A 25079-nucleotide genomic window follows, 5' to 3' on the forward strand; every position below is an offset into this window, starting at 1 on the left:
AAACAAAGATATCAGTTTGATACGTTAAACATTAATCCATTTGCATCTGTAAAATTTCTGTTTTAAACAATAAAAAATTCCACTGTTGTTAGAAAACTTCCAAAGCAATTCCTGTGATATTTAGAATGGGCTCTGATTTCACAGTTTTACAAGTTACTAGTTTAAAGTGAAACTTGACAGTGTATTTAACAAAACCTCCAAATTCATTTATGTTCCAAAAAGAATAATACAAATCTTGCAACTATTTGGCAGTTGTCTCCTAAGGGAATTTTGAAATTATTTTTAGATATTTTATTTTATTTTTACTTAAAGTTACATTACATGATATTTATATTCTTTATTCAAAATGATATACTGGGTATTTTAAATTTTTTTTAAATTAATTTAACTTACTAGTTAAATACTATTGATATTTTCCCTAAGAAATAATTTTTAAATAAAGAACTTTGCTCAAAAACTAATGATGACTAACATAACATAATAAAATTTTAATAACATAATAAATAACATAATAAAATTTAAAGAAATTAAAATAAAGTGGGAGTTAACAAAAAATAAAAACAAAAGTAAAAAAGGTAAATTATGCATAAAAAGAGGTCTGGGGTTAATATTAGCAAAATATTGTAAGTGGTTTCTGGGTGGTAGAAAAATGGGTAATTCTTTTTAGTTTATCTGCATTTCCTACATTTTCTACAATAAACATATATGATATTTAAAAAAACAAACTCTGTGGGGTGCTGGGTGACTCAAGTTCATTCAGCAGTCAATTTTTGATTTCTTTTTTTTTTAAAGGTTTTATTTATTTATTTGACAGAAATCACAAGTAGGCAGAGAGGCAGACACAGAGAGAGGGGGAGGCAGGCTCCCTGCTGAGCAGAGAGCCCAGTGTGGGGCTTGATCCCAGGACTCTGGGATCATGACCTGAGCTGAAGGCAGAGGCTTTAACCCACTGAGCCACCCAGGCGCCCCCAATTCTTGATTTCTGCTAGGTCATGATCTCAGGGTCCTGGGATTGAGCCCCAGGATGGGTTCTGTGCTCTGTGTGGAGTCTGCTTCAAGATTCTCTCTCTTCCCCATCCCTGATGTTCTCTCTTTTTAAAATAAATAAATAAATCTTTAAAAAAAAAAAAAAAGACCTTTCCAACAAATTGTGCATATCATCTTGTTGCCTGTTTGGCATGCCTTTGTACTGCATTAGCTAACTTCCAGTGTAACCAGTTAATATAACATATAAATACCATATTTAGGAAATTTAAGACAGAAAAAAGTATATAAAATGCAACTACCTAGAAAATGCAAACACTGATAAAAAAGGAAGGAGGAATGACTATACCGAATTTAAGAAAGGCAGCAAGTATCTATTTTAGTCATTGCTATTAAGAGCCCAGTGAGGCTCATTTATTGTCAGTGTTTTCCTTTCTTGACTTAAATATGCAGTTTTTGTGCCAGATATTCAGTTAGAGTGAAGGACATGAATTTGCTCCTGGATTACCAAACTCCTTTACTTTGGGAAATCTGCTACAAAACATGGAAAATAAAGCACACTGGACCAACAGTTATTCTCAGTAGCAGCATTCTAACCACAAGAATTAGATGTCAGTTTAAATAAGAGAAGGTGAATTAACTGATCAATTTCTGACTGTTAGCTTCCTTAGGAAGCCTCCATAAGCCTTCACTTACTGCGAATTCTGAACTTGTACCCTTTCTTCAGAAATATTTAACAGAGTTTGGTCCATGTTTTAAAATTATTTGATTACTCTCTGTATTTCCCACTAAGCTGTGAGCGCAGTGTGAGTAAGGACCATGTTTGTTTTCACTCATCATTCCATCCCCAGGGGCGAGGTCAATGTGTGAGTTAAAGTAAACATTAAGTAAATATTTGTGGTTGAATGAAAGAGTAAATGAATGAGAGATATTTAAGAGAAAAGTGTCTCTAGAATCCAGCAAAGATTATTTATAAAGAATTTATAAAGATAATATTTTCATATATAGAAATGGTACCAATTTTTTATACTTCTAGATAAAAGACAATGAGTGAACACACCCCAGTTAATTTTGTGAAGTCAAAACAACCATCATACCAAGACCTGACAAGAAGTTTATGACAAATATCTCCCACTAACATCAATATAAAAACATGCATAGACACATTAGCAAGAAAAACCTAGTGATTAAAAAGATTAATATATCATAAAGAAGTTGAATATATTCCAGGGACATAACTTTGTCCAGGGACATCTGCTTATCAACTACTGCAACTTATTTAATAAACCATGCTAATAAAATGGAGAAGAATTTCAATAAATAAAAGCATTTGATAAAATTCAAAGCAGTTTATGATTTAAAAACCTAGCAAATCAAATACAAAAAGGAAAATATGTCATATGATAATAGTTATCTGCAGAAAACCTAAAGCAATAATCCTTAATAATATATTATTGAAAGCTTCCCCCCCAAATGGAAAACAGGAAAGGGGTACCTGCTATCGCTGCCACTCAGTATTATGCAGCAAGTGAGAAGAAAATTAAACAGGAGTAGAAAGGAAGAAATAAAACTATACTGTAATATGCTTGTAGTATGTAGTAAAAATTCAAATCAATTCACCAACTATTAGAACCAGTAAGTGAAATTAGTAACGTTATTCAATATAAAGTCAATATACACAATCACATGTATTTCTATGTTCTAGAAACAAATACATATCAAATATAAAATTTTAAAATAATACCATTTTATAATTGCATTAAATCTATCAAAATGGCTAGGGATATCACAGAAGATAGGTTAACATATGTTCTATAATCCACAATACATTATTGAAAGAAACTAAATAATATCTAAATAAATGAAGGGCTATGTCATGATTATGGATTGGAAAGCTTAAGATTTAAAGATGACACTTCCCCAAATCGACCTACAGATTCAATGTAATCCCACTCAAAAACCAAGAAGATTGATTTTGTGGAAACTGGCAAGTCAATTCTAACATTTATTTGTAAATGTCAATAGAGAAAAATGCCAAGAAAATGTTAAAGAAGAACAAAGAGGAATTATATGACTGGATATGAAAACAATATAAAGCTACAATAATTAGAACAATGGAGTTTTGGCACAAGGAAAGACAGACAAACAGACTAACGCAAGAGAACACAGTCCAAGTACAGACCCTCATGTCAGTGGTACCTGATTTATGACAGTTCAGTAAGAGAAATTATTTTTCCTTTTTTCAACAAAGGGTGCTAGTCAACCATATATCCGTATGGAACTAACTGCTATATCACACCATATAAAAAGTTCACTTCTATTAGAGAACTGACAAAAAAAAGTTAATTAAGAAAAATCTCTCATTACCTTGTAGAAAGCAAACAGGATAGCAAGCATTAGGGTGAATGTTTGTACACTGAACTTCATTAATAAACTAAGAATTTCTGTTCATGAGAAGATACTGTTCCCAGAATGTAAATGCAAACAACTGTAGGGGAGAAGATCTTGGCCATATGTATACCCACTAAGGATTCAAATCTAGGATGTATAAAGAATTATCAGAAATTTTCAAGAAAAATCTAATATGATTTTTTTAAAAACATGCCAGATATGTTTAAATATACTTCATGAGAGATGATCTTCAGTCACTAAACATATAAAATGTTCTTATATCATCAGTTATCAAGGGAATTCAATGTAAAGCTACTACCCATAAGAATTTTCATAGTAGCATTATTCCTAGTAGCTCAAAACTAAAACTGCCCATTTTCCATAAACTAAAAATAGATACAGAAAGTTCGTTATAGTCATGGATAGAAAACTGTATAACAATAAAAATGGGTGCTCTAGTGCTACAGAGTGATACATCTCATATACAGAATGACAAGTGAAAGAAGCTGGTACAAAATGATACCTTTTGGATGATCCCATTTATAACAAGTTCAAAAAGAGGCCAAGCTACTCCTCATGACATAGATTGATAGTGTTTACCCTTAGTTAGAATAGCTATGACTGGGAGAAGTCCTGAGGGAGGCTTCTAGAATGCTAACAAGGGTCTATTATTTGATCTGGGTGGTGGCTACATGGGTGTGTCCTTTTTAAAAATTCATTGAGCAGCATATGTTCACAACCTGCTCACTTTACATGAAGCCAACACTGATGAGCCTCATCATTTAGATAATAAGAAAACAGCCAGTTGCCAGGCTGTCTTTCCAAATACTACATCTACCCAGATTTCTAGCCATGAAGAAGCTTTCGGATGAGGTGGCAGAATACACAGGATACAGGGAATATTATCACAATATATTGTAGTGTGTGCTCTAATGGAAGCACGGGAACAGCATAGAAGAGGCGAAATTATCCCTCTGCTTGCGGTAGAGAAAAACGTATCAGTGTCTTTGGTCACAGGATGGGGAGAACACCGTGACATGACTAGTTCATGTAGCTCACAGCTGCCAGCAAACTGTAGATCAGCTCTGCTTGAAAGGAAATATGTTCCCTGAAAGGACAATACCTCGCTTAAACAAAATGATTCCCAATTAGTTGTACTGAAATAGTTTGTTTTATTATGCGGATTTTGAATGGGTATAAAACATAAAAATTTCCAGTTAATTCACTGTTTAATTCAACAAAAAGCTTGATGAAATTTGTTCATATAATATACAATTAAAATGGTTTCTTTCTCTAATCATGTCTCTTTAATGCAAGGAAACATAACATAATATACTATTTGATTCATGCTTTACTTATGCAATCACCCAGATTAAATTCTCAGGATGTTTCCTTGTTACATGAAATCAAAGCTTATTAAAAGAGTTACGTTTGGGTTATCAGAATTTCATTACCAAATATCTCTCCTCTTAATGGAAATGAAGGCTTGAGTCTCAGCAAACAAATGGTTTGTAAGGCTCTTAACAAGTTTCATGACAAAAGAGCCAATTGTCCTGTTTCCCTTAAACACCCACACACAAAAAAACTATGATTATACGCTTGATAATGTCTCCATTCACCATTATCTTTCTTGCATTTATAAAAATGTTTAATTTAGATAGATAACCAACAAGATTATCCCGGCTTGCTTCAAAATAATGAGGACTAAAACAAATTGTAGTGGGGGCGGGCGTGGTAGGAGACAAACCCAACCACTTCTAACTTCTTTGAACATATTTCCATTTTCAAAAATTTGGGACACATTAAAAAAAAGAATAAAGAAAATTATTTTGTTCTTCAAATGCTTAAATTAAAATGGAAAAAAAGAAAAAAAGAAAGTAACTTGATATTTTGGAAGACTAGATTCAAATGTTGAATTCCACTTTTTCATTATGTTTACAAAAGCCAGATCTACTTTTAAATTTCTAACAATCTTTGGCAGCATAAAAGATCTGACCTCAGAGTCTCAAGTCTCCCACTAAGTTCTATTGCATAAAATCTAGAAAACAAACCCATATTCAAATTTCTACTATGCTTTAAAGTAATCTGCACAACTCAGAAGAACTCTCAAATATAAGTCAATTAAACATTTCATAAAAGAAAAAACCTGAAATTTTAAAAAAGTAACATTTTAAAACAGCAGATATTCCTACAAGTTAAAAAAAAATAAACTGAAGATAGATTTTTTTTTTTTTCCTAAACAGTGACTAAGAAAGTATTGATTACTTTGGGACTGTTCTGACTTAAATAAACTATCATAAGGTAAATAACAGAGCAGGCAAGCACATCTTGTTACTAATAACAGAAGTTAAATTGAATACAGAAACATTTTCTTTCCCATATTGTTATACCTCAACGTTAGTCAAACATCTCTTAACTATTTACTGCTGCTTTTAGCCATTTTTCCTGATTTTACAATAGCTATTAGCTTTTTGAAGAAAACTTCTGTACTTTCTCTTGTTACTCCAAAAAGTGAGAAGGAAATTGGAAACAGGGTATCCTGCAAAGGAGGTTGATATAACCTCCCACCAGGTGTGAGATCTTGCAGAAGTCAACTTTTCCAGATAAGTTTTAACAATAAACATGGGGTGATGAGACCTACTTCATCAGTTTGCTTTGAGATTGCAATGCTGTAATACGTAAAGAGATCCAGGCACAGTGCTGACATTCGGTAGGGTAACTATTATTTTATGACTCTTTTTACTATATAAGATTCCCTTTCTGCATATCATGAATTTATGACTAAGACTAAAATATAGAATATAAAACAAACGTTCACACTTTTCTTATTACCAGTACCAAGTTTTCGGTGAAGATAGCAGATAATATCCTGACAATCAGCTCTTTAAACAGTTTATTCTATTTTCTATCCCTCCTTTGGGTCATAAAATATCTGCTAAAATGAAATCAAGAAAAAAATGAGATTAATACAACTTAGAAAGCAAAGCACTTAAGGAAAAAACAAAGAAGAAGATAGAGGAATGTAAACAAACCCACTTCCAAATTATCTGAAGCAATGAGAACGATGAAATGATACACTGAAATAAACAACTCAAACTGATGTTTCCTTGGTTCCTGTCCAAACAGGATGCACAATTCACATATAAAGGGCTCACATATATTAAAAGCAAGCTGTTCTATTACTCTACTCTGGTCCTGTCATCAACTCTTAGCTTACACTTATAATATATGAGCTACACAGTCTTAAAAAGAACAGATTTTGTGCCTATAAAAGGATGTTGGTGTAGAAACTATTTGAAAACCCAAATACAGTTCAATTTGGTAATATGTGTGTGTGTGTGTGTGTGTGTGTGTGTGTGTGTGTGTATGCACACACGCATGTGTGGGGCTGCGTGTGGTGTCTGAGCATGTAATGGGGGTTGGGGAGGGAAGATGGCTAACAGTGAGAAAAACGATGTGTCTAAACTAAGTTTCCTGCTCAGTTCGCTCCTTTTTTATCTGTGGCCTCATGCGCTGGTTAATTATCTTATTCTGGATTTATGATATCACATAGTAATTTTAATAATCGTTTCTACCATCAGGCTATGAGCTTCTATGAGCTTCTGCAACTTGCTTTTTATCTTTGTGTTCACAGTGACTAGAATATAGAAGATACTCAATTAATGAACCTAGAGGGAACTAGAAGATAGAAGATACTCAATTAATGAATCTAGAGGAAACCAACTGAACCATTCAATTAAGAGAGCTTACAACTGCCAAAATCCATGTGCATGCAATTATGTTTATGCATGTCCAGTGGGCCTTAATAAATTAATCTTATTTTATTCATGTGGAATCCTCAGGTCTGTTGGAAATGCAGAGTTATTTGCTGTGTGTGTTTGTGTTTATGTGGAAACAGAAAACGTGAATTTTGCTGCTTCAGGGAGTTTAGGGAAGGCCTCTATTTCTTACTCTCGTGAAGATTAACCGGCTTTCCTCCATTTTTTCCCATTAATCAACATCACCACCATCCTCTCAGTTTGTGTAAGCCAAAAATTTAGACTTCCCTTACTGATCCTTCTTCATCACCCCCTATTTCCCATCAATTACCAGGTCCTGTTCATTTCACTGTCAAGGAAGTTTGTAATCTATGGTTACTTTTCTCCTTCTCAGCCACCTGAGTCCAAACATAGCCCCCTCACTCAGGTTACTGGAAAAGAGTACCAGCAGTTCTCCCTTCCAATACTGTTCACCACTCACCAACTGCAGAGATATTTTTGTATTTTTAATCTGATTATTTCATCTTTGCTGAAAACCTCAATGTGCTTTCCTGTTATTCTCAGGATTAAATTCAGAATCCTCACTGGAGTGACACCAGCCTTACCTGCTGGTCTCCCTTCTTCTTTCCACTCCAGACTCTCCAAGCTTCCTGTTCTTGCATACCTGGAGATTGCACTTCTTATTTTAGCCAAGCTTTTAGTCCTGGATTACCAAAATAATTCAGCTTTCTTTGGGTATCAAGGCTCTATTTTTATATTAATTCTTCAGAGAGAATATTTCTTTCACAAAAAATGCAGAAGTTCCAATTTGAACTAAATATGTATGTTCTATATTTTAAAAATAGATAATTCTTAAATATTCACTAAATTCTAGATTTCTTTTTCTTCCTCTTGATTAATTCAAAGTATCAACCTACTCAATTAATACTCAACATGTAACAGATATAATTTATGCTATACATATATTTAACCCTAACATACAAAGGAGCTACTCAAATTCATTACTATGTTTTTTCAAATGCTTTCCTATTACTTAAAATGAACCACCACAGACAGTTGTTTTCTACTGCTTTATAACATCCATCATCAAGAGATCACATAGAGCCACAATTTCTACATGATAATAAAGCTCAGAGAACATAAAAGGGAAATATCTTCTGAAATAAATCATTTGGTTAACATTTAAAATTTGTCACAAAATACATTTTTAAAAAACTTAACACTTTTCATAAATTAGAACAAAGACTACTTGACATATTAATGTGATGTGGATTTTGAATCTTTTTAAATAAAATGATTCAAATATATTTTCTTATTAAAATACTTATTATTAAAATACTTCCTGGAGTGCCTGGGTGGCTCAATCAGTTGGGTGGCCAACTCTTGATTTTGGCTCAAGTCCTGATCCCATGACCTGACACCCTTGTGGGACTGAGACCCTAGTGGGGCTCTGCGCTCAGCAGGGAGTCTGTTGGAGGATTCTCTCCCTTTCTCTCTGCCCCTCTCCCAGCTTGCATGCTTATTCTCTTTCTCTCTAAATAAATACACAAATCTTAAAAATAAATAAATAAATAAATAAAATACTGGAACTTCCTAATAGAGATATGAAAAGCTAATTTTCCTTTCTGTAAACTCAACCAGAACTTATAACATTTGCAATCTCCTTATTTGCAACAATAGAGTGTTTAACAATAAAAGATGAAGCACTGATAATGCAATAATGAAAATCTAACACTCTAAGTATATTTATGCTTCTACTTCATGGGAGTTCTACTGCATTCTGTGTCAGCAGGAAAATCTACCACATTTCCAACACGGGTAACAAAAGATACCCACATTTGGTGACTGTGTCATCTTCCGATTTAAGTGAACATGCTCAGTGCTTTAAATCCGAAGTCAGTCTGGTATTTGTCTCCTCTAGCTCCAGACAGTCACTCTTTGAACTCAGCTTTTCTCCTTCCCATGAGAGGCAGACTGCTGTCCTTCATGCTTCACAGAACACCAAGATCATCACCTGTCATCCCTGCTCTCTCTCCTGTTCCAAACTTCCACAAAGCCTTCTACCTTTCAATCACTTAATCACCTTGCTATCCCTTTCAAAACTCCTGTGCCTCCCCCTAAATCACTATCTTTCTTAAAGTTTACATTGTACCAATTCTAGTAAGAAAACTGTTTTCTTGATATTTTCCATGGAAGTTCTGTATGATTTTATATTTAGACTTCCTAATTAAGAAAATTCTTCAAAATAGAGTCCCTCTCTCAAAAAAAAAAAAAAAAAGAAAGAAAGAAAGAAAGAAAGAAAGAAAAGAAAAGAAACAAAACAATGAATCTTGGAACACTGAAAAAAATTAAATTAAATTAAATTAAGACATAAAAAAAAAAAGAAGAAGAAGAGAAGAGAAAAATCACTAAATTTACCAATACCCAGGAATACCCTGGAAGCATTCAGGAAGCATTCAAAAGCAATGCAGACTACGAAACTAACAGCGAAGACTTTATTTTCTAGATTGTTAAGGCAGATTGGGAGAAAATTTTTTTTTCTGACATTCTAGAACCGCAAATCAAATACTTGGGGTTTTTTGTTATTGCATTTATTTAATTTTTTAAGATTTTATTTATCTATTTGACAGAGAAAGAGACAGGGAGCACAAGCAAGGGGAGGAGCAGAGGGAGAGGGAGAAGCATGTGCTCCCCTGAGCAGTGAACACAACTCGGGGATCCATCCCTGGGCCTGAGCAGAAGGCAGAAATTTAACAGACTGAGTCACCCAGGAGCCCCTGCATTTTTATTTTAATCAGATGGAAGTCATATGTGTGATGCATAGTGACACTGTGAATGGGGGTTTACCACCCGCTGAAGTGTGTTTATGCAAATGATTGTCCATTTATGAAAGTTCTTCACTGAGGTTTACAAATAACTTCCTTAGTTGATAAAACAAAGGTAGAGCTAAGAAATCCATGTGAAAAACACTGCTTACTAACTCTACAAATTTTTGGCCCTATTGGGTTTTTTTGTTGTTGTTGTTTAAACCAGCATCCCTTTACATAATGCCCCCTATTCAAAGATGAACACTCTTGCAAACCTCCCTGTCACTCTACATTGGACTGAAAAATTGTTATACAAACTCAAATTCACATAATCAAAAGCGAGCAGGGGGTAATTATGCAAGTTTAAAAGATAAACTGGGGCATATTAAATATTTTAAGAATTTGAAAAAAAACTTGACTCAAATTGGGACAGCTCTAAACTAGAAGTGGTTTGGAGTTCTTTACCCATAGGAGCTCAGGGAAAGGCTTTTGCAGATAAAAGGCAGAAGCAATGTAAGGAAATTAATGATTGATTATAGCTTAAAGCCTAGTTGGCTGTTTGTGATTGGCTGATCTTTGGTTTCAATCTCTTTAACCTTGCAGCTTAGATTTTGGTCTGTTTATGTAGGTCACCATGGCATTAGAGTGACATCAGTCTAATGACCTCTTTGTTTAATTAATTTAACAAGAGTAGTTTTGTTTTTTTTTTTAAAGATTTTATTTATTTATTTGTCAGAGAGAGAGAGGGAGAGAAAGCAAGCACAGGCAGACAGAATGGCAGGCAGAGGCAGAGGGAGAAGCAGGCTCCCTGATGAGCAAGGAGCCCGATGTGGGACTCGATCCCAGGACGCTGGGATCATGACCTGAGCCAAAGGCAGCTGCTTAACCAACTGAGCCACCCAGGCGTCCCAAGAGTAGTTTTAATCATTTAAAAGTACCCATATTTATTTCAATTTTCAGCCACTTTAGGTTTTTAAAATCTCTTCAGCAACTCATGTGAAACAAAGGCAAAATAAAAGACAAAACCAGGAAATGCATATATAACAGTGTATTTTGATAATCACTTTATTAAAACAACACATATGTGTATATAATAATGTCGATTCATTTCTGCATGCTCCTAACATAGACTAAGGATAAACATTTCTTAGCTTTTGAGCTTTGATGCATTCCATGGACAAGTATTTACTGAATTTCTCCTGTGTGTCAGGCACACTGTTCTAGGGCTCTGAAGGTACATTAGGAAATAAATGGATTTAAATGTCTGTTCTCAGGGTGCCTGAGTGGCTCTATCCGTTAAGCATCCAACTCTTGATTTTGGCTCAGGTCATTATCTCAGGGTCATCAAGCCCTGTAGTGGGCACTGTGCTGAGCTTGGAGCCTGCTCAAGATACTCTCTCCTTCTCCCTCAGCCCCTCTCTGCTAGCACTCTCTCTCTTTAAACAAAAAATAAATAAATAAAATCTTTAAAAATAAATATATAAATGTTCTCATGGAACTTAGATTGTGATTATATGTGAAATCTGACTCACAGAAACTCGAGCATATATTAGGTTTTTTCCTTCAAAGATTCACTTGCAGCAAATTATCAAGATGTTTTCACATCTTAAAATGGAACCAAAATTTTGCTATGAAAGAATCCAAAGAAATTATTTTGAACATGTTGGAAGAACTGGATACAACAGAACTGCATAAACTCTAACACAAACTAACCCAGTTTTTGGAGTTTAATCACATATTCCTGATTAATCTTCCAAATATAAATATTTACACATGTTCAACTCTTCTTTTATGAAGGAACTCTGGGCTGAGAATGAACTGAACTTTCTAAAAGTTCTCCAAAATATTTTAAACAGGAAACCAGCTGCCTCCACCCACCCATGGCAATGTGTTCAAAGTGTCATACCGCAGGAGCTCATTTAAGTCCTTGAATTCTCCAAATTTCTGCAGGTCAGACTTAGTCCTTGAATTATAAGTCGTTATGAATGTGATTGCAGAGCAAGTTGAAAAAACAAAATTATTAGTGAATATGGACTTACCCAAGGTTCATAATTATGTTTTTTTCTTATAATATATGATTAATCTATTTTGAAATCACAAGGCTATCTACCTCTGAATAGGAACAGCATACGTTCCAGAAAGTATATCGTATCTCTTGTGACATAAATGGAAAAAATACAAAACAGATATGTAAAGTTGACTTTGTATATAATTAAAACATAGCCATTTACAGTACTACCTTCCCATAAACCAATTATTTTCTCTTGGTAAGGAAGATACTAATACTCAGAAAAAATGAAATAAAATAATATAAAAAAGCAAAGGAGAAACAATGGAATTGTTTGAAACTGAATGCTTTTTTGTTATAACAAAAACAGAAATGGTAATATATACATATTTATGACTACAAATTATCAGAAGAGCAATTGATAATACATTGGTGTTTAGAGAAAAGGTTGACTTTTTATCCTAGTTACTTGCATGAGATTATAGTCTCGTTACATCTCTATGGACTCTCCTAAGATTAAATTGATATCAATTATATATTTTGTAAAATAGAACAAGTGATTAGCTTTCAGATATATTATCTGGAGGAAAATACCTTCTCCAGAAAAAAAAAAAAGAAATCTGGTGGTTGTATAATACTTTAGTTACCTCTTAAACTAATGAAACCCAAAATCTTGATTTCACTGGGAAAATTTCATGTATTATCTTAAAACATGAAACATCAAAAAGTGTTAATGTTAGATTTTGATTTGAAGAACACTTACTATAACAGTTACTATACATGCTAATGAAACATTTTCCTGTTCATGCATTCTCCATTTTAGCCAAAATGTCTTTGTACTCTGTTTAGATACAGAGTCTCCAATCATGTTTTGTTTTTTTTTTAAGATTTTATTTATTTTGGAGGGCACCCGGGTGGCTCAGTCCATTAAGCATCTGCCTTTGGTTCAGGTTATGATCCCAAATGCCTAGGATCAAGTCCCGCATAGAGATCCTTACTCAATAGGGAGTATGCTTCTCCCTCTGCTCCTCCCCCCCAGCTTGTGTGCTCTCTCTCTAATAAATAAAAATCTTTTAAAGATTTTTTTTTTTTTTTGAGAGAGAGAAAGAGCATGAGCAGTGGGGAGAAGCAGAGGGAGAGGGAGAAGCAGACTCCCTGCTGAGCAGGGAGCCTAATGTGGGACTTAATCCAAGGACCCTGGGATCATGACCTGAACCAAAACCGGGCGCTTAACTGACTTGAGTCACCCAGGCACCCCACCAATCATCTTTTTAAGTGTTGATATTTTGGGTTTTTGTCCTTTGGCATGAAAGAAAGTAACGCTAAAGAGAAAAGCAATTTAAGTATAAAGCAGAGTTCTTTCCTAGCAAATTGCTAATGGATCTGAAATCAGTTTTCACCTCTTTGTAATGCAGGCATAGTGTTTTACTCCCTTAGTAAAGACCAGAAACTGGATTAAAAATGCCAAAACAACAGGAAGTGAATAGCCAGTGTTTACATTTCTCAAGAGATCTGAATTTCCAGTCCCTAAAATAGAAAATGTAAGACATGTGCAAGGAGAACTGCAAAAAGCTGAAGACCAGATTAAACTCCTCTATTTCTGAAAAGTTGCTATTTTTTTATTTACCCTCCCAGTCATATAAATATTTCAACTCTTTCTCAAATAATCCCTATAATGCCACAGTTTTAAATCTTCCTCTGAACCTCTAATTTTACTTTTTTCTATCTCTCTGCTCTACCAGATTTGGATCTTTCATTTAATTTATTTAAAAAAGAAAAAAAAAACAAACTCTAAGAAATGTGTGGAATCCTAGAATTGGGTTGATCATTTTCATTACTGCTTACTTTTCACAGTAATTAGATTTTCTTAAATTATAGCAAAGGGAGAATATATTCATACCAGTAATTTCCAGATGTCACCGTATTTTATATACTGCTCAGAATCAATATAACATAAATACATCAACATAACCGTCATCAGAATGGTAGAGCAGAAATCAGAGAACACTGGATTCAGAATCAGAAAACCTGGGGTAAATCTGTTCCTTAGAATGGTCACTTGAACACATATCTTCATTTACAACAAGAAGATAAATCTAATGCCTTCAACATGACCTACACTTGATGAGAGAGCACTGAGCAATTGTTTCTATTCGGAAGTACTATAGCCTGTGCTGTCTAATAGGTCAGTCACAAGCCTGATGGATCAAGCAAACTTTTGAAGTGAAGGTAGTCTGAACTGAGAGGCATTCTAAGTCTAAATTAGGAACAGTGTGGAAAATAAAAATGTAGACTATCTCATTAATTTTATATTAATTATATTTTAAGATTTTAATAAAGATACTGAGCTAAATAAAAAATATTATTCAAATCAATGTCACATTTATTGTTTTAATTTTAATTTTTAAAATTTTTTTCTTTTTCCTGAAGATTTTATTCATTTATTTGACAGAGAGAGAGAGAGATCACAAGTAGGCAGAGAGGCAGGCAGAGACAGAGAAGGAAGCAGGCTCCCTGCTGAGCAGAGTCCAATGCTGGGCTAGATCCCAGGACCCTGAGATCATGATCTAAGCCAAAGCCAGAGGCTTAACCCACTGAGCCACATAGGCACCCCTATTTTTTAATTTTTAAAATGTACCTTTAAATTGCAAATGTTGCTTGAGTTCTATTTCTGTTGGACACCTCTACTCTAGAACATCCAAAAGAAATTTAAGTGTTTTTCTTTTTCAAAGAGAATTTTACAGAAATAGAAAACTTTGTTTTAATTTTTCCAAATGTGTTCAGTGTGTTCTCACCAAATTTCTCCCTATCTTAGAGAGGCTTCCTATCTATGCTTCAAATGAAGATGACTGCTAATAAATTTACAAATATATGTTTAAAAAATGCATTCTATTGATAATTTAAACACACATCAGAGCTGTGGCTGCCATTCAAATATAAACGAAGAGGACATTTTCATTCTCTGCCACTTGGTCACATAATGAAGGAGCTGCAGTAGTCACATCCAAGTAAAATGGGCATTATTTGAAACACTGGATAGGACTGTTCAACATTCTCATCTAAGCTTTAAAAGAAACCCCATTTATCTGAAGCTGTTTATCTAAAGCAGGGGCTTTTAGACAAAAATAATTATTACATACTAAAATATACATAGTTGTTAAAATATCAGTTTTATTATGAACTAAAGCCCAAGAATAATATTATTGATTCATGTTTCTGAACATCATTAATAACTATAACTAAATTTTTACCCAAAACATTGGCAAAATAATAAATATCTAGAAAAATCATGAGTTTACAATTTGTTAGATGTAAAAAATTCTGTCTATACCTTATCCTTTCCTGAAGATTCTTCTATCATACAGTACTCTGTAAGATCAACCAAAACATCATTAAAAATAGCAAGGACAACATAGGGGATATAATCAATAATACCGTAATACACTTATCACAGTGAGCGTTTCAAAAGGTATAGAATTGTTGAATCAGTATGTTCTGTACCTGAACCTAATTTAATATTATATGTCAACTATGCTTTAGTTAAAAAATTTTAAGTTGGTAACTGTATGAGGTGATGGATATGTTAAAAAAGTAGCAAGAAGGTAAGTGGATGAAATTATTAACAAAATTAGAGTCTCAGTATGGGAATGGGTATTAAAATTAGTGTTTAGTTGTGGATTTTTATCTTCTGCCATAATAAAATCCATACATAAAATATTGTGTTTTTCCATGTATTTTATAACAGGAGTAGTTTTTCACACTTAAATAAATTTTTAAAAAATTATTAATAAAAAATAAGATGTATCTAGTAAAAACAATTATGGTACTAATTGGTTAGGTAATGGAATGTTTTCAGGGATGAAAAACTAATTTAATGTCCAAAATATTTTCACATGCAATATCCTTATAATATTCTCATCTCTCAGTTCCTATTAATTCCAATGGTTTTACCTCACCCACCTACTGGCTGGTATACAGCCTAGGCACTATTACCATACTAGCATTTCTTCCCATTTCAATGTTAAGCACCTTTCTGATTACCTTCTCCTATTGTCCTGAAAATTCTCTTCTTTGACTCAACTTGGATGTCCTATTAATTGACCCCATTACCTTCTATTTACCACCTAGTTCATATCAACACTGCCCTCCCTTTTCCAAGCTCCATTATTAACAAATTACCCTCAGTTAGAATGGTATTCTCTTAACCTTACTTGTCTAGAAAACTCCAATTCTGCCTGCTAAAACATCCAACTATCTGCCTGCTCTACAAATGCATCTGAGCACCTGCTAATACTTTGAGAAAACACTGCTCGGTTTCAGGTCTCACTTCAGTTCTTGACTCTGAATATCAAATAAGCCCTTAGTACTGCCAACTCAACCCTACTACATTTCCCCTATCAATTGACTTTCCCCTTCTCATCCGGGCCCATAAGGTCAAACTTCCCATTTGTATGTTCCATCTGAATCCCCTCTAAGAGACTTTGCTCCTGCAAATACAAACACAGTCCTCTCTGTCCTACCTAGCCAAATTAAACTCTCTCTTAAATCAGTCTCATCAGCAAATGGACATGCTATAATATGGCCTGAAAAATGGAAATCATCTTGATTCCCATCCAGGGGCCATGACTTTTATCTGGCATTTTTTTAAGTAAAAATCTTTAGAAGATATTTTCACTCATCTCATTCTCTCTTGAACTCATTCTATCAGTTTTCAAGCCTAGATCTCTACAAAAACAGGAAATCAATGACTTCTGTATTGCAAAATCTAATTAACAGTTAAGTCCTATTTTCCTTGACCAATCAGCAGCATATTATATAACTGACCATTTCATCTTTCCAGACTCATTTACTTAGCTTCTGGAAGACTCCTCTCTCCCGGTTCCCTCCTACCTCACTGAGTACTGCTCCTCATTCTGCCCTGGTGGGTCTGCCTCTGATGTGGAAGTGCTCTAGCACTACTATTTTTTTTTTGGGGGGGGGCCTTAATTCTACAAATTGAAGACAAGGATTATAAGATACCATTTGTAAGCTCTGCAATGAACATGTTTTTTACTCAAAGGGGTTCTTCTATTTTCAGCTATCAAAAATTGCTTCTATCAGTTTTTAACATCAAATATCTTTTCATCTTTTCTATATATAACAGTAACTCTTAGCAAATATCATCATACATAAATCACCCAGATATTTACTTATATGAAATATCAGTAATCTGCAAAGCTATGACTTTAATGGAATGGCATTGAGCACAACCCACCTTTTCTTTGATGGGCTGCTTCCCTCCAATAAGAAGCCCAGTTTCCCTTTAGCACACTTGATAACAATTGTGCACCTACAGCTGACCAGGGCACTGAGGACCAAACTGAGGACCAGGCCCTGAGTACGCAAAAGGCCGTCTATAAAACCATGGAGTACAGCCTAGACCTGTTTAATTAAAATGAAATGTCTTAAAGTCAGTGATGACAGTATTTGAACTGACAAATGTACTTATTGTTTTAGTAATGATAACTTAAAGGAATGGATCTTTACATTTCAACTATCTTCATCTGTTTGGGCATATGGCAAAAAAGGCCAGTAAAACCTACTTAACTGGCAATAAACTTGTAAAATAGTAGATAGTACATTTGTAAAATGATAGCATAGACACTATTATATATATACATATATATATATATATATATATATATATATATACATGTATATAATTATACATTTTTTATAAAACACCTATTTAGAGAAAAGTAAAATATGTTTAAGGTTAGATATCGGAGTAAAAATGTTAAATGGGGTTTATTCTTTTTATTACAGACATACTGCACTCCACATTATCTATTAGCAACATAAATTTTATATATATTCTTCACCCATTCAAATAAAACTTACATGATACTTTTCTTTGATAACAGTTGAGTCTTTCCATAATTTTAAGAAAGTGTGGTCAATAAGCATTCATTCATATCACACATCAAAAAGAAATGAAAGAATCCCAATGTGTTCCCAATATCAATTCCAGTGACTGCAAGCATTTTTTTATGAATACGTGATATCTGATGAAAATCAGTGGTTAAATTTCCTCTGAGAAATCAAAAGACATCTTTGAATACAACGTTCAAGAAAATAAGAGAGGAAAGCATGAACTGAATGTGAGAACAGCCAATTTAAATATAAAAACTGCTTATTTTCAATTTCTTCATTCTATTCCCACAGGTAAGAATGGGTCACCTGAGAGAACGGGGATTAGCTCCGGTTTACAAGGCTGTCTCACTGCCTCTTCCCTGCACTCTATTACCCCAATGCCATCCCAAACCACTCTGCTTAACTTCTGCCAGGCTTACATTCCTCAAATACCAGTGGAGTGGAGTGGAAATAGCTCTGGAGCCAGAAAGACATTATTTGGAATCTTTGCTCCAGAACTTAGTCTATCTGTGGCTTTAGAGAAATCATTTAACATTTCTGAACATCAAATTTCTTCAAGTGTAAAACGAAGATATGTAAAATGAAGTTCATTCTATTCTGCAACTATCAAAATTATAGATAAGTATGTAAATTATCTTACACATAGGAAATGCTATTATTTGCTGGCAGTGCGGTGGTGGTGATGATAAAGACGACGACGACAAACCAAAGAGGAATAAGTGCTCCCCGTCACTTCAGAAATGCCCAACTGCCCCCATTGTACAATATACAGGGAAAAAATTACTCTGTGTATTCAGAGTATATAGTTCTGCACCTCACAACTTTGTCTCACTCTTGAGCACAATGTCTGCTACTCACAGTGGTGCATTTCTTTTCTTCTCCAGTGAGGCTCACCCCTCACCTTCCTTGTTTCACATTAATTTATGCCTCAAAACTCTGCTTCAACTATTACTGCGAAGTAGAATGGTCTTTTTGCTTTTTAACAACTATCTAAATTCTACTGATTTTTCAAGACTCAGCTCAGGAAGCTGGACTTTTCTTTCAAGGCTTCTATGAAATCTTGCTAAAAAGAGGATTTTTGAAGGTTTTGCCATTATAGAAAATTTCAATTAACCTTGCAGTATCAGCCCAGGAGAAATGGTACTTCTCCAAAGAGAAGTTGTCCTTATATCATTTTTAATTTTAAAGAATCACTGTCATTATATTTGTGGCTCTAGTAATTAGAGGAAACGCTCATAAATTTCAAGGTCACAACTGTAGCAAAGCACCAGGAAGCTATCTATGTCCCAGTGATCAAGCAATTACTGAATCCAACAAAAACATGAAAAATGCAAAAGAGAGACCATTATATGATCTGTCAGTTTACAAGAAAACTATTTTTTTTTTTAAGTTTTGGGGGAAAAAGCAATTCACATAAAGCATTTTTCTGAATGTCATGCAAATAGATTTATTGATACCTTAAATCAATTTTGCAAAATCACAGAAAAATTACACAGATATTGTATCTCTAGCTTTTTAAGATTCCTTTTCAATCTAACGGTTATGTAAAAATGTGGATAAATGTCAGAATTCAGGAATATTTAATGCATATGCAAGGATATTCAACAAAAAAAATGACGAAAAGCAAGGCATTTAATCAACAGTTTTAACAAAACCCAATTCCAAAAAAAAAAAAAAAAAAACCCAATTCCACAAAAGTATTAGCAAAAGTATATTTGCATGACTTCAGGAAACAGAGAACTAGTCTTGATATAAATGAGCGTATCAAGAAATATCATTTGTATTTCAACTGCATATGTTACTTACATGTGTCTGTTTTTAAATATCTTTATTATATTTCTATTCAATAGACATACCCACTCAACATTCATTTTATAATTTATCTTTGTGGAAAACATTAACAAATATTTCCCAATGGTTTCCAGAGATCTTTTTTTTTCCCTTTTAGTTCTATAATTACTTTCCATATAAAGATCCATTTCTTTTTTATTATCTACAGGATTTTATTATTTGATTCTATGTCCCTATTTCCTCCATACTACCCAGGTAACTTATATAAGGAAATCAATATTGGTCCTAAGTTTGAAGTATACTTTTCTGTTAACAATAACAGGAATTCAGCATGAGGCTATCCAACAAAATGAAAATAACTCTGAATGCATGAGACATAAATATGAGGGTTCGCATAACAGTTTTATATTTTTTAAAAATTCTAAGGATATAGATTACTTCAAACATATTGACTAACTCGTATTCACTTGGAACTACAAAACAAAGTTTTAATATCAACATAATCTATGAATGTCTAAATTTAGAGTTGAAATTCTTACCTGAGTTTTGCTTAGCATAGTTATTTTTTAAAAACAGGAGAAGTATGGCAAGCTGTCAGGAAAAATAATACCAACAGTGGAAAGTGGAAGAAAGAGGGAAGGAATCAAGTCCACTTTAAGAAGAAACTCCAAATCCCTCTGTTTCCCAGACCTACAGTAGTTTTGTTCTGCATCTTATAAGCAACTGTCTTTTTCTTTGCTCCGAGAATACCACATGCTCTACTCCAGCAGGAAAATATAATAATTAAATAGAAAACCACAAGGTTATTAGGCATCTTACCCTCTGGGCTTGCTGGGCTGCTCCAGCGGCTCAGTGTTACAGACACATGTGTAAACAACAGAATTTCCTGCATCCTTTTCTCATCTGTATAGCTCTGGGGTCCTGGCCAACAGGATTATTTCCAGCATTAAGGCCACTCCACACTAACTCAAAAAAGATTCCCATTGGTTGTGAGGTTTTATCAAAACCAATACCACAACACCCTCTTTGGATCACAAGTGAGTGAACCAAAATGAAATCACTTTAATGTTCCCTAACTAAGTACGCTATACAAAGCTTTCTACCCAACGCCAACCATTTTAAACCATGTACTGTGAGTGAAAAAGGAAGAAAATAACCATCCCTTCATCCACAAGTATTTAACATATAAATTTAACATATAAATTTAACATGTAAATTTAATAGCGATAATTGTAACTTGTAATAGTAATAGAAAAAACTCAAATGGTGAAGAAAAAAAAAACTAATAAAGTATCTATCTGCAAGACTTAGAGATTATACTACAGATCACAGGAGCAATAGGAAATACCATTGGTTCAATGTGATTTTTAGTAGACTGGCAAAAAAAGAATACTTAATAAAATATTTGAGCAAGCAAATCATGATACAAAAACGGAATATCAAAGCCCTGGATTTCAGCCATGTGGCAGGAATTGGGAGCTCCATCTCAGAGGGCCCACCCCCAGGGAGAATTCACTGGCCCCTGGGGTGAGGGAGGAAGGGAGTGACCTTCAGTGACAGGACACAGCTGTCAGGAAGCTCTGACAAAGGGGTGGCAGTAGACCACATAAAAGAGAGCTTCTCTGGTTGATACTACCAGCACTGAATGTCCAAAGAAAGAGGCAAGGACAGAAGAAACACAATCAGCATGTTTCTTATAAACAGCATGAACACAACATTTGGAGTTAGAGTTAACGTCTGTAAGTCATTTTACTCTTCCTCCCTCCTTAATTTGGATGATCATTCTTAGCTGAATAACATATTTGACACCTATTTCCAGTTAACAGCATCCTCTTCCTCTTACCTCCCAATGCAACAGAGAAGTGACCATTCTCCACAGAATGGGAACCAACCCACTGAGCTCAGATTTCCCTTCCCAGGTTTTTTTGGGGGGGAGATGTGCTCAATTGCCATTCTCTCTCCTCTTCCTCTGAACTCTGTTCTGTCTGGAATTCCCCATTGGATTTTAAACATTGCCAAGGCTTAAGTCAATTTCACTTATGTCTGTGTATTTCCCTATCAATTCGGTCATTTTCATTTGTAAGTACAATTTGCCTCCATTTCATGGTCAGGTGACTAAAAGATTTCTTTCCAACCAAAAACTCCATTTAATTTGCCACGTACCCCTTTTAAAGCACAAAAATGACTCTGCAAACACACGTGCTTGCATGCGCGCGCACACACACACACACACACACACACACACACACGGACTCACACAACATGCATATTTTGGTTTTTCAATAGTTTATATACTCCTCTAAGCTCTCATTCTGCTTGTCATCGCACCCATTGATGCCACTGTTTATAGCTCTGGGACACGGAGGCTCTCTTCTCTGTCTTGGCACAACATTCTCCTGGTCTTCCTCTTGAACTTTCTCGCTGGTTCTCCCCAGTCTCTTTGGTGGTGCTTCTTTTCTCCCCCATCCCTCCATGTACAACAGGTATATTCCCTTGTAAATCAACTATCTCTCTGGATAATGTCATCTATTCTCATGGTTTGAATTACCATCTTTCTTTTCAGACAACTTCCACATAGCTACATTTGGATTCAATCCCCTTCTGAGTCTCTGACCCTAATATGCATCAACACACTAGACCCTGCCACTAGAAAATATGACAGATATGTCATCAACATATTTAAAACTGAAATCATCTTCTCTCCATGGATTCACTGCATTGTTTCTCTCAATAATGCCAACTCGGTCTTGCAATTTGCTAAAGAAAAACCCTGGAAGTCATCTCTGACTCCTATTCTATATCCAAGCCAGCACCAGTTCCTTTTGACTTTACTTCAGTAATATGCCCAGTCCTCTCCTTTCCACAGCCACATCCTGGGTCAAGCAGCCATCACAATCGTCTGGATCGCTACAAGTGTCCTAAATTATTCATCTGTTCCCAAACTTGTTCCTCTCCATATTTAGCAGAGTTACAGTCGTCTATTCTTAGTACTTATGCTACTTGAAATCTTGAAAGACTTTTAACCCTCTTATCAAATCTGTACAATACATTTGTCAAAATGAAACTTTTCTGGATTACTTTTTCTGTCTTGTTGACTATACCATGTCTTTATACCCTCCCTCCCTTTATTAGCTTACTCTCCTTTTAAGGTAGAGTACTTCCAAGGGATTACCACTGGTCCTATTCTCATTCCACATCCTCTGTCTGGGTGATCACATCTGTTTTTGTGGCTTCTTTGGCTACACATATCATTGTGGGGTGAATTGCATCCTCTGAAAAGATATGTTGAATGAAGTCCTCTCCCCCAACCGCTGTGAATGTGACCTTATTTGTAAATAGGGTCTTTGCAGATGTAATCCACCTAAAATGAGGTCAAGTGAATGAGGGAGGGTGGGCCCTAGTCCAATGAATGACTGGTGTCCTTATAAAGAGAGATGAATTTAGATATGGGCACCCATGGGCAAACTCCATGAGAAGACACTGGCAGAGACCAGAGTGATGCTCCTACAAGCCAAGGATTATTGGCAACTACCAGAATCTAGAAAGAGTCAAGGAAGGACCCTCCCCTAGAGCCTTTAGAGAGAGTATGGCTTTGCTGACACCTGGGTTTTGTACTTTTATCATCCAGAACTGGGAGATAATAAATATCTATTGTTTTAAGACACCAGGTTTTGTTATGGTAGCCCTAGAAACGACACTAATATACATTTAATTCCCAAATACATATGGTCAGTCCATAACCATTTATCAAGCTTGAGATCCAGATCTCTTACAGTCTAATGAGAACGGGCACTAAGAGCCATTTAAATCCCTCAGTAATTCCCAAACAGCAAATCTCTTACACTTCTTCCAAACCTCTCCTGTGTCTTGTATTCTCGATCTTAAATAATGATGCTGCCACCCATGCAGTCTGTCAAGCTAGAAACCCTTTTATTATTCCCAAGATGTTATACCACTCCACCCTGACACATAGTAACTACTCCTAGAGTAAAACCCGAACGAACTGTCCATTTCTGTCTCCATTTCATCCGCTTCCCTCTCTTTTGAGCCCACGCCAATCAGATTTTTGATTCCCCACAGCAGGTTTTATTCTCGAGTTTATGAACTACTAGTAGATCAGTAAAATCTAACTATATATGTAAAGCATCTTCTCATTTGAAACTTTGTCAAGTGAAAGCTCATTTTCCCACACAACCTCACTTCTCCTGGAAAGAAAGTTCATACTTTGTGCTTATTACCAAGTCTGGCTCACAAATGCTTTGTTGACAGAGAGGACCTACCAGCATGACAGGAACAAAATTATCTAAGTCCCCATCTTATTTCAAATGGTACACTGCAACCATGGCTTACACACCACACACACACACACACACACACACACACACACACACACACACACACACCCTTCATTATCTCAATACTCCGTATCCCATAACAAGCAAGGGGAGCATAAGAAAAAAGGAGGAGAAAATTCAGCCTTGGAATTTTCATACTTTCTTGGCAAGTTCACGATATCTTATGGCACTCAACACACATCAGTGAAAGCTGATTTTTTAATGTGTGGATTCTAATTTTATATTTATATTTTATATTTATATATAATTTTATATTTATATTTATATATAATTTTATATTTATATATTAGGTCCTCCCTGTCAAAAGTCTGCTATTTACCTATCTAGCATTATTTCTCTGTTTCCTCCCTATCGTTAAAAAAAAAAAAAGCTTATGTTACCAAGACTCCCATTATAGACATACTTAGCTATGTGGTACAGTTTGGCAGTAAAACAGAAGTGGAGGCCTGATAAGAATTTTTGAAAAGTTTTGTCTTCCTTATATGGATGCCTCTCCATTTCACTTCTTTCTTTATCCTTCTTTGAACAAGGATAGGAAGCTGGAGATGGAGAAGCATGAACTGATCTTAAGGTCTTGAAGTCATAATTCAGAGGAATGCCACATCAAGAATGGCAGAAGCGGCCAGAACCGACTAGCCTCATGCAGGCTTTTGGTGATGGGAAGAAAAGAGAACTTACCTGGTTGAGTCACTGTCAGTCTCCTCCTGTGGCCTTATTATTAAATTGGGAACTATACGCCCATAGAAAGTTATAACACTATCTAACTGTAGAAACAACGGGGACTATATTAACCAAAACTGATTTTACTCAGGATCTCTATCAGCTCATTGGGGGAGTTCAGAAGAAACCCTAAGCTTGAAAACTTTCACAGTAACCTTTACCTAATTTCAGAGCTATTTTTCATGATCTCTCTGAGGCTTCTCCTGATTCCCACAGGAAGTTAATGTTACAATCAACGGCAATATTCATGTACTTATTTACTTGTTTCCTCAGAGAACTATACATTTTTAAGGGTATAATGTTGTAGTTGTCTTTTAATTTTTGGCAGATAAGCAAATAAATGGATAAGTGA

At 34.9% G+C, this 25079-nt stretch overlaps 1 protein-coding gene across 1 annotated transcript in view; it reads right to left on the reverse strand.

Annotated features, from left to right (window-relative positions):
* Positions 1-20547, reverse strand: part of LOC111154290 (coiled-coil domain containing 102B) — a 139410-nt gene extending 118863 nt beyond the window's left edge. Inside the window, exon 1 of the mRNA XM_022513795.1 lies at positions 20472-20547. The gene's annotated coding sequence lies outside the window, so the exon portion shown is untranslated. The remainder of the gene's footprint in view (positions 1-20471) is intronic.
* Positions 20548-25079: the final 4532 nt, after the last annotated feature.

Source organism: Enhydra lutris, unplaced genomic scaffold (assembly GCF_002288905.1).
Source record: "Enhydra lutris kenyoni isolate GAN:26980312 unplaced genomic scaffold, ASM228890v2 scaffoldscaffold36, whole genome shotgun sequence".
NCBI classification, from domain to species: Eukaryota; Metazoa; Chordata; class Mammalia; order Carnivora; family Mustelidae; genus Enhydra; species Enhydra lutris.